At 43.3% G+C, this 19,081-nt stretch overlaps 1 protein-coding gene across 1 annotated transcript in view; it reads left to right on the top strand.

The window, feature by feature from the left end:
* The first annotated feature begins 254 nt into the window (after positions 1 to 254).
* BAHD1 (bromo adjacent homology domain containing 1) overlaps positions 255 to 19,081 on the top strand; it is a 396,729-nt gene continuing 377,902 nt past the window's right edge. The window contains exon 1 of the mRNA XM_082275407.1: positions 255 to 349. The gene's annotated coding sequence lies outside the window, so the exon portion shown is untranslated. The remainder of the gene's footprint in view (positions 350 to 19,081) is intronic.

Below are 19,081 nucleotides of genomic sequence, written 5' to 3'. Positions count from 1 at the left end.
TGCAGGGGGTTGATGTTCTTCCATACAATCCTAGCCTTGTAGATGTATGTAATTGTTGATTGGTGTAGCTGGTGTGGCCCCCTGGTGAAGTTGTGTTGGTGGGGACACCCTATGTGACATTGTGTCTCCTAGCTGTCTCTTGGACTGGCAGTGTCTCTGCTCCTCCCCTCTAGATGCTGCTGCCTGCCTGTCTCTCACTCCTCCTCCCTACAGATGGCTGCTGCTCCCCTCCTACCCTCCTCTCCTCTCCCTGTGTTTTCTTTTAATGCAAATTGAGAGTCGGGAAAATCCTGGATCCCCGGAAAGATGGCGCATGTTGGCTGCCCCTCGGGAGGTGCCCCCATGCCAGGTAAGACCCCCCAGATTTCCTCTAGCTCTTGCAGTATTGGAGACCCCCCAGTCCTGGCACCAGGATGGCAGCGATCTGCTGTGTGCTCATCTCATGTGCCCTCTAGGCTCTCCTTCTTCTCACTGCCTGGGGGGGGTATGGATGCCTAGTGGTAGCAGGGTGGTCTCCTTTCACTCTGCCTGCTCACATGATGCCTGGGACACCCTTGGGTGGCACACACTTGTTTGATGGAATTGGTGGCTGGATCTGGCCCTGATGGCACTGGTGGGGGGTAATCCTATCCTTGCAGGGTGACACCTGCCATGTCTATAGGTTCATAGCTTAGGAAGGATGGCATTGTGGACCTGGTAGAAGTTTGGTGGCCTCAGCACCCATCTGGGGCTTTTAACTCCAGCACTTTAAGTGAAGTCAATATGTTGTCCCAGTTCTGGTGACTGGAGGAGGGGGGAAGGGTGCAGCCTGCTATGCATTGAGCAGGTCAAACACAGGGTTCGTCTTTCTCCATTGACTGCCCTCCAATCCTCATTATTGGGTGACATCGTAAAAGTCACCTGTCCCCTCGAATGATGCTAGGCAGTGAAGGGGTTAAGGCGATCCCTGGGCTCCATTCATATGTTTCCAGTCTGCAGCTGCCGTGACGTCACTTGTCATTAGGTGTGACAGGAGCCGCGCTGCCGTCATCCCGGGGATTAACCTGTGCGGTGCCGGAAGGCTGTGCACACCTTCAGAAGATCTGCAGCAGTGCTGTGCAATGGGCTGTGATGAGGACTTGCTGCTCTACTTTTCTGGGATGGACTCATCCACTGGTGGATAAGAAGGAGAGACGTCATCTCTTAGTTGTGATGTCACCGGTGTGGGGTCAGGCAGGAGATGACAGAGGATCAGAGGATCACACACCTTTCTGACACTTCCACCTGTAAAGAGGAACTCTAATGTCCTCACTGACACTAATATTCACATGGAAAGCAGCTTCTGCCAACCTGTGGGCTATTTGACTGTTGGATTGCTGGATGAGAAAGGGTTAAGCTGGCCATACAGGTTCAATTTTTTTTTGTACAAATTTCTGTTACCAATAACCATATAATATGAGGCCAAAACTAAGCAACATTATCAATTGTATCCTTATAGGCAGGTCTTTGTACTACATAGTGGAAGGTAAATCTAATGAAAATTGTACAGAAAATTGTATCATGTATGGCCAGCTTTAGTTGGATAGGGGCTCCCAGCAATCCAGGAACACTGGAATCTGAGGCTGGCCATACATTATACAATTTTCAATTACAATTTAACAAGTACAAGTTTCAATGTACAATTGAAAGTGTTGTTTAGGTTTGACCTCATATTATATGTTTTTTGGTAAATCCAACAGAAAATTGTACAAGAAAATTAAACTTGTATGGTCATCCTAAATGACACATCTTGTTTCAAGCTAAGAAGCTGCTAAAATGTACAACTGTGGTATATATTTATGTACTGTATATATTATATACTGTATATACTGTAGTAATAAGCTAATATTCGCAAACTCACTCAAAAACTATGCATTGGTGTCCACTTCCATGATGACAGAATTCTGATTGACAGCACAGCACAGATAGGAGCAGAGTAGGGAAAGCTCCCTTTGCATCCTTTTATTTTAGAGTCAGATTTGCTCAGCTATGATATGCTAATAGTGAACACTAACCACACACATGAATGAGCCTAAAGCGGAACTAAACTCTCGTAACCCAATATGAACTATTTTTAACCCTCTGCTGCTAGCATTAGTAAATAGGTAGGAAGAAGTATTATATTTACTTGTTTTAAACTTTTTTTTTCTTATTACATCTCTTCGGTTTCTCCCTAGTTTCTGGCCTAGGCTAAAATAATGCCATACATCCCAGGAGTCTTTATGGGAATTGTTTCCTTTGTTCTGGGAAGGAGAGGTTTCCTCAGCTAAACACAACCTCCTGTCTACACACCTGAGCTAAGGGCAGATGGATTCCAGGAAGTAAATGCTACAGGAATCATTTGCCCTTATAAAAAAGATGGCTTCGGGTAGAAATGCTAGAGGATGTTTTTCAAAGTGATTTCTATTGACTAAATAAAACTTAAAAAATAATTAAATAGTGTTTTCAGTTTCTGGTGCTCAGATACAGATAGGTTTTTCGCTTTAAATTCAGATTTGTGAGTATGAAATTATAATGGAGTTATACAGATGTTTGCATATATATATATATATATATATATATATATATATATATATATATATATACACAATGTGTATGTATATTATATATATATCTATCTGTATATATATATATATATATATATATAGATATAGATATATATATATATAGAGAGATATCTATATATACACAGTGCATCTGGAAAGTATTCACATCACTTCACTTTTTCCACATTTTGTTATGTTACAGCCTTATTCCAAAATGGATTCAATTCATTATTTTCCTCAAAATTCCACAAACAATACCCCATAATGACATTATGAAAGAAGTTTGAGATCTTTGCAAATTTATTAAAAAAAAAAAAAAATCAAATGTACATAAGTATTCACAGCCTTTTCCATGACACTCAAAATTGAGCTGAGGTGCATCCTGTTTCCAATGATTATTCTTGAGATGTTTCTACAACTTGATTGGAGTCCACTTGTGGTAAATTCAGTTGATTGGACATGATTTAAAAAGGAACACACCTGTCTATATAAGGTCCCACAGTTAACAGTGCATGTCAGAGCACAAACCAAGCCATGAAGTCAAAAGGAATTGTCTGTAGACCTCAGAGACAGAATTGTATCGAGGCACAGATCTGGGGAAGGGTACAGAAATATTTCTGCAGCATTGAAGGTCCCAATGAGCACAGTGGCCTCCATCATCCTTAACCACATAACGACCGCTCACATTGCTGCTACTGCGAATTTTTGATGAAGTAAGATCAATAGTGAACATCTTCAAGTCTTCCATTGCAATGCTGAATATATTGGAGCAGTGTGGCCTTACTTTTTTAACCACTTTGCCGCTGCTCACTGGAGCTCTACTGCGGCAAAGTGGCTCGATAACGTCTGGCAACGTAGACATACGTCGCCAGACATTCCCCTCTCTCGGCGGCGCAGTCACAGTGGGAGTCGGGCCAGGGGAGGAGCGGCGGCGATCGCCGCTGCTCTTCCCCGATCGTCTGGGAATCTAGTGTGGAGATCCGCCCGCTTGTGTAAACAGAGCGGGCGGATCTCCTAAGTGACAGGCAGGGTCAGATTGCAGGGTTCAGCATAGCTGAACATGCGATCTGTCCCTGTGTCACTCAGTCACCTCCCCCCACACACGTCATCAAGCACCAGGCATACATTAACCCCTCCCTCTCCAATAAAATTAACCCCGTCCCTGCCAGTGTCATTTTTACAGTAACAGTGCATATATATAGCACTGATTACTGTAGTAATATCACTGGTACCCCCAAAAGTGTCAAAAATGGCAGTCAGGGGTCCGATCTGTCCACCGCAATGTCGCAGTCCCGCAAAAAAAAAAAAAATTGCAGATCGCCGCCATTATGCGTTAAAAAAAACACACCAAAAATGACAGAAATCTTTCCCTTAGTTAGTAAACACAATAACTTTTGCGCAAACCAATCAAAATACGCTTTTTGTGATTTTTTTTTACCAAAAATATGTAGCAGAAAACAAATTGGCCAAAAATGATAAAAAAATTGAGATTTTTACATTTTTTTGGGGGGGAATTTCATATAAAAAATGTGAAAAATATTGTTATTTTTCAAAATTTTTGCTATTTTTTTGTTTATAGCGCAAAAAGTAAAAATCACACAGGCGATCAAATATCACCAAAAGAAAGCTCTGTTTGTGTGAAAAAAAGGACGTAAATTTCGTTTGGGTACGGCGTTGCATGACTGCGCAATTGTCAGTTAAAGTTGCACAGTGCCGAATCGCAAAAAGTGGCCTGGACGTAAGACTGCAAAATCCTCCGGTGGTAAAGTGGTTAAATGGAAGAAGTTTGGAACCACCAGCACTCTTCCTAGAGCGGGCTGCCAAACTCAGTGATCGGGGGAGAAGGGCCTTAGTTAGGAAGGTTACCAAGAACCCGGTGGCCACTTTGAAAGCGCTTCTCTGTGGAGAGAAAAGAAACTTCCATAAAGACAACCATCTCTGCAGCACTCCACCAATCAGGACTGTATGGTGGAGTGACCAGACAGAGGCCTTTAGTAAAAGGCATATGACAGCCCACCTGGAGTTTGCCAAAAGGCACCTGAAGGACTCTCAGACCATGAAAAACAAAATTATCTGGTCTCTGGTTGAACTCTTAGGCCTGAATGGCAAGTGTCATGTCTGGAGGAACCAGGCACTGCTCATCACCTTGCCAACACCACCACTACAGTGAAGAATGGTGGTGGCAGCATCATACTGTGGGGATGTTTTTTGGTGGCAGGAACTGGGAGACTAGTCAGGATCGAGGGAAAGAAGAATGCAGCAATGTATAGAGACATCTTTGATGAAAACCTGCTCCAGAGCGCTCTGGACCTCAGACTGGGGTGAAGTTCATCTTCCAATAGGATAACGACCCTGAGCACACAGCCAAGATAACAAAGGTGTGGCTACAGGACAACTCTATGAATGTCCTTGAGTGGCCCAGCCAGAGCCCAGACTTGAACCTGATTAAACATCTCTGGAGAGATCTCAAAATGGCTGTGCAACAACGCTCCCCATCCAACCTAATGGGGCTTGAGGAGTCTTGCAGAGAAGAATGGGAGAAACTGCCCAAAAATAGGTGTGCCAAGCTTGTAGCATTATACTCAAAAATACTTGAGGTTGTAATTGGTGCCAAAGATGCTTCAACAAAGTATTAAGCAAAGGCTGTGAACACTTATTTACATGTGATTTTTTTTTTCCTTTTTTTTTTTTTTAATTTGCAATTATTTCGAACAAACTTTTTTCACATTGTCATTATGGGTATTGTTTGTAGAATTTTGAGTAAAATAATGAATTTAATCCATTTTGGAATAAGGCTGTAATATAATAAAACGTGGAAAAAGTGAAGAGCTGTGCATATTTTCCAGATGTGTGTATATATATATATATATATATATATATATAAAAAATGTTGGCTTCTCTCAACCTATGGTACTTGTAAATACTCACCTAAAAGATGCATGTCCTATCGCTGCTGATGCTTCATAGTTTAAAAACTTTCATGAACCCCACACAGCACTGAAAGTTTCAGTCCCCCCCGGAGTACTGAAATCAATGTGGGTCACTTGCCTGGCATCCCCACCATTTACAAAACATCTGGCTTTTTTTTTTTTTTTTAAATTATGCAAGGCACTCTGTGATTGATAAAAGGGAGATTTTGTATATTCATCCACACCTCCTCCAATCACAGAGCACCTTGTGTTCATTGAAAAGAAAACAAAATGTTTTGTGACTGGTGGGGATGCCGAGTGACCTGCAGTGATCTCAGTATTACCAGTGGGACTGTATGTTTCACTGGCAGAAGTTTGGCGCTTACAGCTCTGTGTGTACATAGGTATATTGTTTCAACTTGGATGAATGGAAGTATTTATGTGCCATACCTGTGATACTCTGGAAGATTGGAATGACTGTGGTAGGCACCACTACTACACAGTGCCATCTTAAGAACATTATACGCCCCGGGCAATGCAGTGCACTGGGGCCCTGCCTACACAATCACATACGAGAATAAAAATGCATTTATTGGTACAGCAGTGCCAGGCTAATGACAGCTTCCAAGTTGGGTGGTTGGGTCCTGTGAACACACACACGGATGGGAGTCAGACTGGACTGTCCTGTGTGTGCCTGTTCCAGTGGAGGCGGACAGACATTCTTGCAGTTGTGGGCTCCCCCTTCATGGCCAAAGTGGCCTGACAGCAGCGCAGGGCCGACAGGCACTTGCCACCTGCTAAGTTCAGCAGCGGGATGCATACGGGAATCTGGACTAATGCTTGGCTGGGGCTGGGTCGCTGGGCACGTGGGGCCCCCGGGTAACTGCCCAGTGTGCCAATTGAGTAAGATGGCCCTGTTACTACAGTGATCACCGCTAGTTTCCGGTTTCTGTGCCAAGTGGCTGCCCTGCTGCATTGTGAACTCAGGAGGTTGCTTGCTCTGCATGGGAGCCCTTCAGAGAACTCTTTCCATTATTTCAATGAATCGAATGTTATCTCTGATTGGACGAAGTGGAGATCATAACATCACTGCCTCTGTACCTTGACCAATCAGAGAACATTTTGCATTAACTGAGAAAATGCAAAGTGTTCCCTGAATGGCACCTGTGGTGAGCGAGTGACCTTCTGTGTTCACAATGCAGCAGGGCAACCACTCAGCATGGTATTCAGAAGCTAGTGGAGATCACTGTAATAGTGGTGCCATGTTCTAGAACAGCCTTTCTCAACCTTTTCAACACAGAGGAACCCTGGAAATACATTTCTGGTCTGGGGGAACCCCTGCTAAAAATGAAAAATCTACAACTCATGACACATTAGGCTCCATGTACACGGGACGTTGTTAAAAGTCCCTTTGAATGCTGGAATTTTTAGGACGTTTGAAACGTCCGTTCGGTCGCGTTTGTACCCGCGTTTAGCGGGCGTTTGCGTTTAGAACCGTTCGTAGAGGTAAAAAAATGATTCCCCTTTAAAATGGAAAAACGCGAACACTAAATGCGGGTCATCGCATTTGGTCGCATTCGGTCGCGTTCGGACGCGTTCGGTCGTGTTCGGACGCGTTCGGTCGCGTTTTTGCATTTGAAACGCCGGGAAACACACGTTCGAACGCAAATAATCTCGTTCTAAAAAACATCCCTGAACGCAACTGCCTGCAAATGACTGTAAACGACCATGTGTACATGGACAGATAAGATAACATAGAGCTGCGTTCAGGGGCTTCTGAAAAAAACGCCCAACTGCTCCTAAACGGCGATTTCCAGCGTCCCGTGTACATGGAGCCTTAGTGTGACAGTCAGTGGGAAGAATGCTCCTTACTCTTGTCATCATTGAGAAGAATTACCCCCTTACAGAGAGCTAAAAGGAACAATGGTGTCATTGGAAACTTATCTGAGAGGCAGAAATTGCCTATTTCTCAAGGAACCCCTAGCAACCTCAGGAGGAACCCTAGCTGAGAAACCCTGATCTCACAGGTATGCCACAATCATACTTGCTTTAGTCCAAGCTGGACCTATGGGACTATGTAAGCAATTACTATGCCTAGACTTCAACTTGAAACAATGAAGCATCAGCCAGACACAGGACAGACCGTGTTTGGGGTCGTTTCTTTTTAAAGTAAAGATGTATAAAAATAGATTTTGAAAATAAACAAAATATCTAAGCTAAATAAAAATAAACATGAAAATATTATGAAGAAATATACTCAATCACCCATTGAATGGATGAGTCACATTTGCAGTTTTCTAGATGAAAAAGGTTAGCATTCCTTAGTCATAAAATAGTTTTCTATAATTAGGATATCTCCGTATGAAGGAAACGTATTATCGTTAGTGGATTCCTGCGTGCTGTTTATGTATCTCTGCAAATACACAAGAAGAATGCTCTTTCTGTGCTCTTCTCATGAGATGATTGAGTAATATGGACTGCCAGTTACTGCTTTACAAGAATGATTGTGGAGATAAGATAGAAGTGAAAGGTCACATGCTCTATCATCATTTTCTGAATGACATTTGTAAATCTAATAGTGATGTCATTTTTCTCTATTGTCTGGGTCCTGGAAATAGGAAGTGTCACTTACAAGCAGCAGAATCTTCATTACATTTGCTGTCCATCAAGAGCAGTGCCATGGTACCCATACATGTTCTGATTACTGCTAGAGAATGGGTTAGACCTCATTTACTGATAACTGGCATGTTTATTAGCTCATCCGAGTCCCCAGTCCATTAATCATCTATGATATAGTTTGGTTGGGACAGAAAACCCTTCAAAGTTAACTTCATAAAGCACAATAATTACATCAGAACATTCAGTACATGCAGATAGCATGGAACCTTTTATTCATATATTTGTATTTTGAAGATTTGATACAATGGGATTGATTTATTAAAGAAATAGAGGCTGTTCATCTTGCAAAGTGAACCAGTGACAATAAACAATATGCTTTATTCTCCAAAAATAATCCATATGCATCTACTACCTAATGGCCATATATTCTATTTTTTATAAAATTGTTTCGTACTGTCTTTCTGCCTCCTTGTAACATCTTCCGTGAGCTCCTGAACCTCGCCTTTTCCCCTCTCACTTGCATTTCTTCGGAATGAGCAGTACACATTAATTGTGGTCATGTCCACTGCTCTATGCACACTACTCATCCAATAGTCCAAAGTCAATCCCAGGAGTGAGCACGAGAGGGTGGCCGTGTTCCTACATGCAGTGGGGTTGTGAAGAATGAATGTAATCACCCACCTGCTGTCACATAAGAAGAAGGGGGGACAACAGGGTATTTATTGCTCCAAGCAGGGGGCAATGGAATGGGGATTTTGTGCTGATAGGTTACCTGGCATGAAAGTAAACCTTCCATGGGCAAAGCACAGGTTTTTTTTTTTTCAGTCCAATGCCTCAAACTTTCTATGTGTGGATTATATACATATAATGTGAGAATTTGTGATGAGATTTTCAGTTGCCAGGTTTTGACCCTTCTAGAGATACAGCCAACTGGGCATCAACCGTCTCATCTGCTGCTGGTGGCCCAATCCATAAATTGACAGATTGGGACTTTCTGAGCATGTCCTGAATACCTATATTGTGCAGAGAACAGTAGAGCTGATCGCTTGTAGTAGAGGTGATCACTTGTAGTAGAGGTGATGGCTTGTAGTAGAGGTGATGGCTTGTAGTAGAGGTGATGGCTTGTAGTAGAGGTGATCCCATGTAGTAGAGGTGATCACTTGTAGTAGAGGTGATGGCTTGTAGTAGAGGTGATGGCTTGTAGTAGAGGTGATCCCATGTAGTAGAGGTGATCACTTGTAGTAGAGGTGATCCATAGTAGAGGTGATGGCTTGTAGTAGAGGTGATCCCATGTAGTAGAGGTGATCCCATGTAGTAGAGGTGATCCCATGTAGTAGAGGTGATCCCTTGTAATAGAGGTGATTGTATGTAGTAGAGGTGATCCCTTGTGCTAGAGGTAATGACTTGTAGAAGAGGTGATCGCTTGTAGAAGAGATGACTGCTTGTAGTCAAGGTAATTGCATGTAGTCAAGGTGATCGCATATAGTCGAGGTGATCGCATATAGTCGAGGTGATGGCTTGTAGTATAAGGTGATCGCTTGTAGTAGAGGTAATGGCTTGTAGTAGAGGTGATCCCTTGTAGTAGAGGTTATCCCTTGTAGTAGAGGTGATTGTATGTAGTAGAGGTGATCCCTTGTGCTAGAGGTAATGACTTGTAGTCGAGGTGATCGCATATAGTTGAGGTGATAACATATAGTCGAGGTGATGGCTTGTAGTAAAGGTGATCGCTTGTAGTAAAAGGTGATCGCTTGTAGTAAAGGTGATCGCTTGTAGTAGAGGTAATGGCTTGTAGTAGAGGTGATCCCTTGTAGTAGAGGTGATTGTATGTAGTAGAGGTGATCCTTTGTGCTAGAGGTAATGACTTGTAGAAGAGATGACCGCTTGTAGTCGAGGTGATCACATATAGTCGAGGTGATGGCTTGCAGTAGAGGTGATCCCTTGCAGTAGAGGTGATCCCTTGTAGTAGAGGTGATCCCTTGTAGTAGAGGTGATCCCTTGTAGTAGAGGTGATCCCTTGTTGATTCTATCCACAATGCCAGCTGTATGATGTCCAAATGGGTTGCAGTGGAGGAGACTCATACATGTGTCAAGATTCTCAACATATGTACTGTATGAGTCAACTTGAGATTTGGCAGAAAATGTCTCAGACTCTGTTCGCTAAGCCATAAAATCACTATTCACTATAACGGTTGCTATTTTCAGAAATGAGTGCAGAAAATAATGATAATTATGACAAATAATTCATGGCTCAATGAATTGAATCTATAAAGCTTCATGTGAATTGACACTTTAAGGGTTACTATTGCTAAATATGTTTGTACATTTTATGTAATTGTGTTATCTGGATTACCCTTGTTTTTATCACTTACATTACACAAAACCCTCAAATGATACAAAGTATTTAGACACAAGGAAATAATGACCTAATGGCCTCATTAACATGGATACTTTACCAGACCCTGTGTGCTGGAGTGTAAAATCACCAGTGCTTTCTTTGCCCATGGACAGCGCCATCTTAAGAGCATTAAACGGCCCTAGGCAATGCAGTGCACTGGGGCCCTGCCTACACAATCACCCACGAGAATAAAAATGAAAATTATCGATAAGGTGATATTTATTGGTACAGCAGTGCCAGGCTAATAACACCTTCCAAGTTCAGCGGCTGGCAAGTCAAGTGGCCTGACAGCAGCGCAGGGCCGACAGGCGCTTGCCACCTGCTAAGTTCGGTGGCGGGATGCACATGTGAATTGGGACTAATGCTTGGCTGGGTCACTGGGCCCCCTGGGCAACTGCCCAGTGTGCCCATTCGGTAAGATGGCCCTGCCCGTGGAGCCACGCATGCCACATACATTGCCACCAATACAAGTGAATGGCTGTACGTCACAATGCTCTTCTGCATCAGCAATCAACCATTAATGTGCACATGGCACCTTTCTCCAGACATGGCACTTACACATTTGGAGGGGGTAAAGCACTGTATTCACATGTGGGGGTAAGCACCGTGGCAGAGGCCATTACCCCAAGCACAGTCGTCTACAGCCATTTACCTGTATTGGCAGCTATATGTGGAATGTGTGGCTCCAAAGGCGCAGAAAAGCGCCAGGATTTTACGCCTCAGCACAAGGAGCTGGTAAGAATCCATGTGCATGAGACTAATGTTGGATTCTAAGCAGATAAGATGCACATTATTGCTGCTCTGTAATTATCAACCTCTTGTTTGCCACGCAATGCCTTCGTGCTTGCTGTTCAATTTGGGATTTTATACAGTGGTTATATAAAGTTTGGAAAGCCTGGATTTTCTGAGTTGCTGCCTCTGTAATGTGATCTGATTTTAAGTTAGTCTAAATAATAATACTACTAATAATAATGTTTTTTTTTTTAACAGCACACAACATTTTACATTGTTATATTGTTATTGGAGAATGGTTTGGTGTCCAACCTTTTGATCTTCCTGGGTCACATTGGAAGGACACATAAAATACACTTTTCAATAAGAAAAGCTGAGGAGCAGAAAAAGTTGGTCAGACCACAAGTTAATGATCAATGATATAGATAATGTACCTATCTGAGTAATATACCGGTAATATTTTTTATTATAAAAGTAAAAGAAGGCAACATAAAACTAGTGTGATATTGGTTGGACACTGTTTTGGATAAACTAACACATCAATATCTGATTGGATGGATTTAGCGGCAATTCTCAATGAACTCTCAAGGTGCTCATCAGATATTTTGATTTGCCCTTTGTGTACTTCGTGCCCTTCGGTGGTGCTGAAAACTGATCAAATGAAATAAACGTGATTGTGAAGAGTGGAAGATTTTTCTTTTGGGAGATAGAATTTGTAAAAGTCCAATAAAGAGACACTGTCAAATTTTTCTTCTACTGCATGTTTCTGCTAAGTGTAAACGCATTTTTACAAAAAATTCCACACAAATTCAACATTTTTAAGGAAGTTTACAAACTTGTGTTGGGCAGCATTGATCGGTGTCTGGGGCCACAGTTTGGACACCCCAGTTTACTAGATTGTATTTTCAGGCAGAATATCCTGACTTACTAATGTAGTTTGTATAAGCTTGTTGTACCTGTTGCCTGTTATTGCATTACATATGCAGATTATTAGGGCTCATGCACACTGTTGCACAGCATAAAATGCTTTATTGGGACACACAACTGCTGTGTACAGACACCCATAGACATCAATGAGAAGTTACAGCTGTACAGTTATGCACTGGGGTTTGTGTAAGGCTCTTGTATGCGCACAGTTGTAGGTGTGCATGAACGCAGATAGTGTGCAATTTGGAGAAAGCGTTTGGATTCTTTATGCAACCCCCAGTGCATAACTGCATACAGCTGCTGCTGCATCTTTTATTAGATGTCTATGGGCGGCTGTGCCCAGCAGTTATAGGTCCTGAGAAAGCTTTTACACAGGTATTGGACACTGTACAGGCCCTCTATGGCCATGTGCATAGCCCCTTAGGACTCATTTAGACTTGCCCTTAACAGTCTATAAGGGGAGTTTACTGTTAGAATAAACGTAAAATTTAAGACTTGCGTGGTTGTAAGAAAATGTCAGCCGCTGCTTCGTGTTCTGTCACATTAGAAAATCTATTGGACTGCATAGCGGCCATGTTGGAACGCATGGCATGCGCAGTAAGTTGTTTTCATCCGACCATTAGTTCCGGTTGCAGAGTTTGATAAGTAGCGGTATTCTGATAGAACAGCGCCTGTCAAGCGATTCTGAACATGGATTGCTTTTCAGAGGTGCAGCAATCTTGCCCCTTGTCCAAACATAGCTTTACAGATACAGCTTTGCCCCTCTATTGGTTTATAACAAGGCAAAAAGATTCCAAGCTCTCTTTACCGACCAACCAATATGACCTGTCTAACAGTATGCGTTAAAAACAGGGGTTTAGTTGCACACATCTGCAAATACATGCGTAAGCCACAGAGCACCAACAAGGCACCCCATTATCTGTGGTCCTAACTCTAAATTCTGAGAGTCTCCAACAATGGAAGCACATGCATTTAATGGACAGGTGTAGGGCAGATATACCTGAAGGGAGCCCACTCCTTCTTAAAGGCACAGGGGCACACTGAACACCCAGCTTATAGCACCATGGCAGCAAAGGTGGCAGTGCGTTGCCTGGCCAATATAATCCATAGCACAAACAAGTGGTTACTGCCCACACCTGTAACTGGTCTCTGCAGTAAGGATCATTGGAAGGGCAACGCATGCAACAAGACACAAAAAGATTCCAAGCTCTCCTTACCGACCAACCAAATGAATTGGTTACCTGCGACCAACCCTCTATTGGTTGCCTGTATATCAGACAAGTCAAAGTGTTTCAACAAATTGAGATTTCAGATGACTTGTCAATGTTTTTATTAACTCCAACTACAAGCTTGGTCTGGCTGCTGATCAGATCTGCCCAGTAGTTAGGAGATATACTGTGCTATTTCTATATACAAATGTTTGCATAGTGTGTATCCAGCTTAAAGAGGTTGTAAACCCTCTCTTATAACTGGTACCAATAGGTAAGCCTTTAATAAGGTACTGTAAATATCTCCTAAACTTGCACCGTTTAGGAGATATTTACTTTTAATGCAGCTGATGACGTCAATGACGCATGCGCTCTGAAGGAACCGCCACCTTTGCCAATCCTTCATAGCCCTGTGCTGTGAACGGCGGCTCCCGCGCACATGCGCAGGAGTGATGTCTTTGCGCCTCCGGCCAATCAGGTGGCCGGAGAATGCGAACCAGGATGCAGAGCGGGCGGCACTGCGGGGGCTTCGTTCTTAGGTAAGTATTTCAAGAGGTTGTAAACCTCTGAATTTTTTTTTTTTTTTTTAAAAACAAACACCTGAAAGACAAACACATAATGAGCTAGCATGCATCTCATACTAGCTCATTATGAAATACTTACCTTAGAACGAAGCCCCCGCAGTGCCGACCGCTCACCTGTCTCATGGGTGACATGTTCGGTCGCCCTTCTTTCGGGTTTGCGGTATCCGACCATCTGATTGGCACGCGCACGGGAGCCAACGGTCACGGCACGGGGCTCTGAAGGAGCATGAGCGGCCGTCCCTTCAGAGCGTATGCGCCAGTTATGTCACTGGCTGCATGCAAAGTAAATATCTCCTAAACGTTACATGTTTAGGAGATAGTTAAAGTACCTATAGGTAAGCCTTATCATAGGCTTATCTATAGGTACAACTGGCAGAGGAGGGTTTACTTCTTCTTTCAAGAGGAAGTAAATCCACCAAAAAGAAAAAAAAAAACCCTGTAAGACAAAGGCATAATGAGCTAGTATGCATCGGATACTAGCTCATTATGAAGGTTGCCTGTGTGATGATCAGATGAAGGTCACTTGGGTGGATTCTCTAGTTTTAGCACAACTGGACTGCTGGAATCCTTTAGCTGCTTGCTGCTTTTTTTGGTGCCTGGTTAGCCCTTTAAGCTTACAGTGTGTGAGTTTTTGTCATATATTGTTTGGTCCGCTTTAGATCATGCCGCTGCATTTCAATAGTCCGTGAATACCATACTTGGTACAGTCATCAACCCGGGCTATATGGTAGATGAGATAAAATCAATTGGATATATTTAAATGGCCTCCTTTGCATACTCTGTCTACACTTTTTGAAGTATGTTTGAATTCCTAAAAGTTTTTTCTTCTTTTTTATTTTGAGCTGAGTACGAAATGGTTAAAACCACTGTCAATTGTTTTGTGTGCCATCTGTGTCTCACTGGGGAGATTTCCATTTACTTCCTGTCCTGTAGACATAACAGGAAGTGAGGAAATAGATTGATTTTGTGTTCAATGTTTTTTTTTTTTTTTTAAGTAGGTACAAAGAGAGCAGTGTACACATGTATATGTATACACATTCAATTCATTAGTGCAGAATAAACTTGGGCTCCATTCACACCTGAGCGTATCGTTTTCAGGCATTTTTTCTGGCTTTTTTCAAGCGTTTTTTGCAGGTGTTTGGAGGAAGGCATTGACATCTAACAAAAACGCTTGTAATCTGCCAAAAAAGAAGCTCATGTACTTTTTTGAGCTTCAGGCGTTTTGCTTCAGGCGACAAAACGCTCATATGTGAACAGGGGCCATTGAAATGAATGGGATTTTGCTTGTTGGGCGTTTTGAGACTTCAGTGATGAGCGTTTTACAAGCTGAAATACGCTCAGGTGTGAACAGGATCTTAAAGTCCTAAGGACAATTACAAAGTATAAAATTACAATTACGAAGTATAAAATTTCCAAAGTACACAAAACAAGTGGCTCTGAACCATTTGCCGGATATCTGAAAAGAATATGGCAGATCCCTTATTCTAGCACCATCCTGACCATAGGAGCTTACCATAGACTAGTCCAAAGTGATTCACTATAGGACTGATTCCCATTACTGTGCTGCTTTATAATGTAGTAAGATATGACCCCACACCGTTCATTTTTCACGTGTTACCCTGTGCCATCTGTTCCCGTCAGTTGAATTGTATTCTTTAAAATCGCAGTAAAGAGCACCTGAAAATGCAAAGCACAGAAGCTCCAATATGTCCCACTCACTCCAGGCATACCAGTGTATGATTCCTGATCATATCTCTACCTTTCTGATGACTCTGTACTGACACTTAGTAGTATACATGTACATTTGTTCTGTGCGAACAGGACAAAAATCACATTTATTACACCATACCATCCGCCGTTCGATTGTAAAGAATTGATTTTGAATGGAAAATACCACATTTGGCCACCAGACGGCGCTAAGAATCATTGGAAATTCCTAAGATACTAAGTGAAAGTGTTTCTCCTCTCCACTGGATGAAACAAGGAATTAACCCTTGCAGTGCACACAGAGTCCTACAGCCCTCCTGCAATAGTTCATTTTGGGCCGAGTTTGGCTTTAAGCAGAGATTGCCTTTAGCAGAGTATACCCTTTAAATCAGTGGTTCTCAATTCCGGTCCTCGGGACCCACTAACAGGCCAGATTTTAAGTATTACCTTGGGGGATGCAGACTAGAATACTGCAATCACTGAGAAGCAAATGAGATCACCTGTGATGTAATTTAGTTATCTTGCAAACCTGGCCTGTTGGTGGGTCCCGAGGACCGGAATTGAGAACCACTGCTTTAAATACTGACTATGTCAGAGGTATTTGATCATTTTCTTGTCTTTATATATTGGTCAGTGATCCCGGTCACATCATTTAGGATGACCGATAAGGATGTTCAAGTCGCAAGAAGATGAGATAAATTCATCTATTACAGAAAAAGTTCCAATTTGCATTCCCATTAAGTGCCGGTTCACATTTGTGCAATCACAGAGATGGCATGTAATTCGGGGCGCACTGCTCCTAAAATCACATGCGATGTCTGTGCGGTGCAAATTCAGTCATACAGTTTGTATGGCTGAATTCGCACCCCAATCGCACCTAACACGCACAGGACCCTTTTATTGGTCCGCAGCAGAATCGGATCGCATGGTGGTTCACACTAGTGCGATTCTGTGCGAACTTTCAGATGGCACTGCGATATGCGATCTGATCTGGGGGTGTCGTTAACTTATAATTGACACCCCCAGCGTATTGCATATGGCAGTGTGAACTGCCAGGGGTGCGGATGCGATGTGGGAACACGCTGTATATTCGCAGCGTTCCCGCATCGCAGAAATGTGAACCGGGAGTAAAACAGCCTTTATCTTTGAATCTATGAAATGTTTTGACTTTTTCACAGAAGGGAAACCTTGCATGTATACACACTATATTCTCAAAGGTATTGGGACGCCTGCCTTTACACCAGTGTTTCTCAACTCCAGTCCTCAGGACCCACTAACAGGCCAGATTTTAGGTATTACCTTGGGGAGATGCAGACTAGAATGCTGCAATCACTGATTGCACCTGTGATGCATTTCAGTTATCTTGAAAACCTGGCCTGTTATTGGGTCCTGAGGACAGGCATTGAGAAACACTGCTCTACACACACACATGAACTTTAGTGGCATCCCAGACTGAAGCCTCGTACACTCGCAATGAATTTCCGCCGACCGGTCGTCCGTCTTTTGTCCAGAGTGGTGTCCGTTGGTTGGAATGTGCCTAGACTGCACACAGATTTTCCCGCACAACAGAATTCTACTTCAGAAGTGATGTCATGTTCTGGTTTACTTTCTTTGGGTTCTTTCTTCTCTGAGCATGCCCAGTCTTGCTCTTAAGATTTTTCCCTGTCGAAATCTGTACTGACTGCACGCAAATCGGCCGTGTTTTGATGGTGGACAAAAATTATATAGCCTGCACACCAGATTTTTTTCGGCCGAAAAGTCGGAGTCGGTTGTCGGAAGCATCATACTAACAAGCCGAAAATCGGCAGATCGGTCGTCAGACGAAAATTCCCGGCCGAATTTCCACTCGTGTGTACGGGCCTTTAGTCCATAGGGTTCAGCATTGAGTTGGCTTACCCTTTGCAGGTATAACAGCTTTAACTCTTCTGGGAAGGCTGTCCACAAGGTTTAGGAGTGTGTCTATGGGAATGTTTGACCATTCTTCCAGAAGTGCAATTGTGAGGTCAGGCACAGATGTGGATGAGAAGGCCTGGCTCGCAGTCTGCGTTCTAATTCATACCATAGGTGTTCTATAGGGTGGAGTGCAGGCCAGTCAAGTTCCTCCACCCCAAACTCGCTCATCCGTGTCTTTATGGACCTATGGACCTTGCTATATGCACTGGTCCAAATAATGTAGTCGAGGGGGGATTATGGTGTGGAGTTGTTTTTCGGGGGTTGGGCTTGGCCCCTTAGTTCCAGTAAAGGGAACTCTTAAAAGCAGCGTTCCACCTGGAGAAAAAAAAAAATAAAAGTCAGCAGCTATAAATACTCTATCTGCTGACTTTTAATATATAGACACTTACCTGTCCAGGGAGCCCGCAATGTCGGCACCACAGCGATTTTCGGATCGGCTGTCAGGTGCTGCCAGCACCATTCTTTCTAATGCCCCATACACACGTGCAGATTATCTGAAGACTTTTGTCTGCAGATTTACCTTTTCTATGTAGTGCAAGGGCCTGCCGGATTGCATACAAATTGAAAGTGTTTAGGTTTGACCTCATATTATATGGTTTTGGTAAGTCTGCAGATAATCTGCACGTGTGTACGGGGCATTAGGGAAACTGGCAATGAAGCCTTTTGGCTTCACAGCCGGTTCCCTACTGCGCATGCGCGAAGCACGCTGCTCATTCTCATAGGCTCGGAGGCGGGGGAAGGAGAATGGAGGAGCTAACTTCTAATGGACGGCGCCCCCCATCCCCTGAAAGGTGCCAAATGTGGCACCAGAGGGGGTGAGGAAGCAAATGAGGGGAAGATCCAAATTTGGGTGGAACTCCGCTTTAAGGTCTCAGCATACCAAGACATTTTGGACAATTTGGTGCTCCCAACTTTGTGGTAATGGTTGGGGGATGTCCCCTTCCTGTTCCAGCATGACTGCCCACCACTGCACAAAGCAAGGTCACATTGCTGCAATTTGTAACAGATTCTCTTCACAAGGACTCAGTGACTAAGCTCAGGAGACGGTAGTCAGAAAGGTAGGAAGGTGATCATGAGCAGAGCGTTTTGTACCTACTGGAGAGGGCGCTGTTAAATGGTCAGCATGATGGTAAGAATAAGCCCTAAAAATCCATAGAAAGCTGAACTCCAGCCTTACCGTCAGTCTTGCACAGTTGTAGAGGCTCCTCTCCTGTGCCGAAATGCTTCCTCTGATTTCACTGCACTCTGTGAGTTTTCACAGTGTGCATTAGAAGCTGCAGCTAGTCAATTGGAGCCTCGTTTCCTGGCAGGAGGACGTCCACTAACATCGAGCCCTTTCCTCCCCTCAGTCCCTGGCTCACCCTTTTCATTCATAGGTTTTCAGTTCTTGCAATCATGGAGGCTCGGCATCACATATGGATGTTACCTAAGGCAGTCCGCATGCAAATAAACAGATTAAGCATCAGCTTTAAAGAGCATCCAG

Source organism: Pelophylax lessonae, assembly GCF_965119305.1.
Source record: "Pelophylax lessonae genome assembly, chromosome: 13".
Classification (NCBI taxonomy): Eukaryota; Metazoa; Chordata; class Amphibia; order Anura; family Ranidae; genus Pelophylax; species Pelophylax lessonae.
This window is presented reverse-complemented; position numbering and strand designations above follow the sequence as displayed.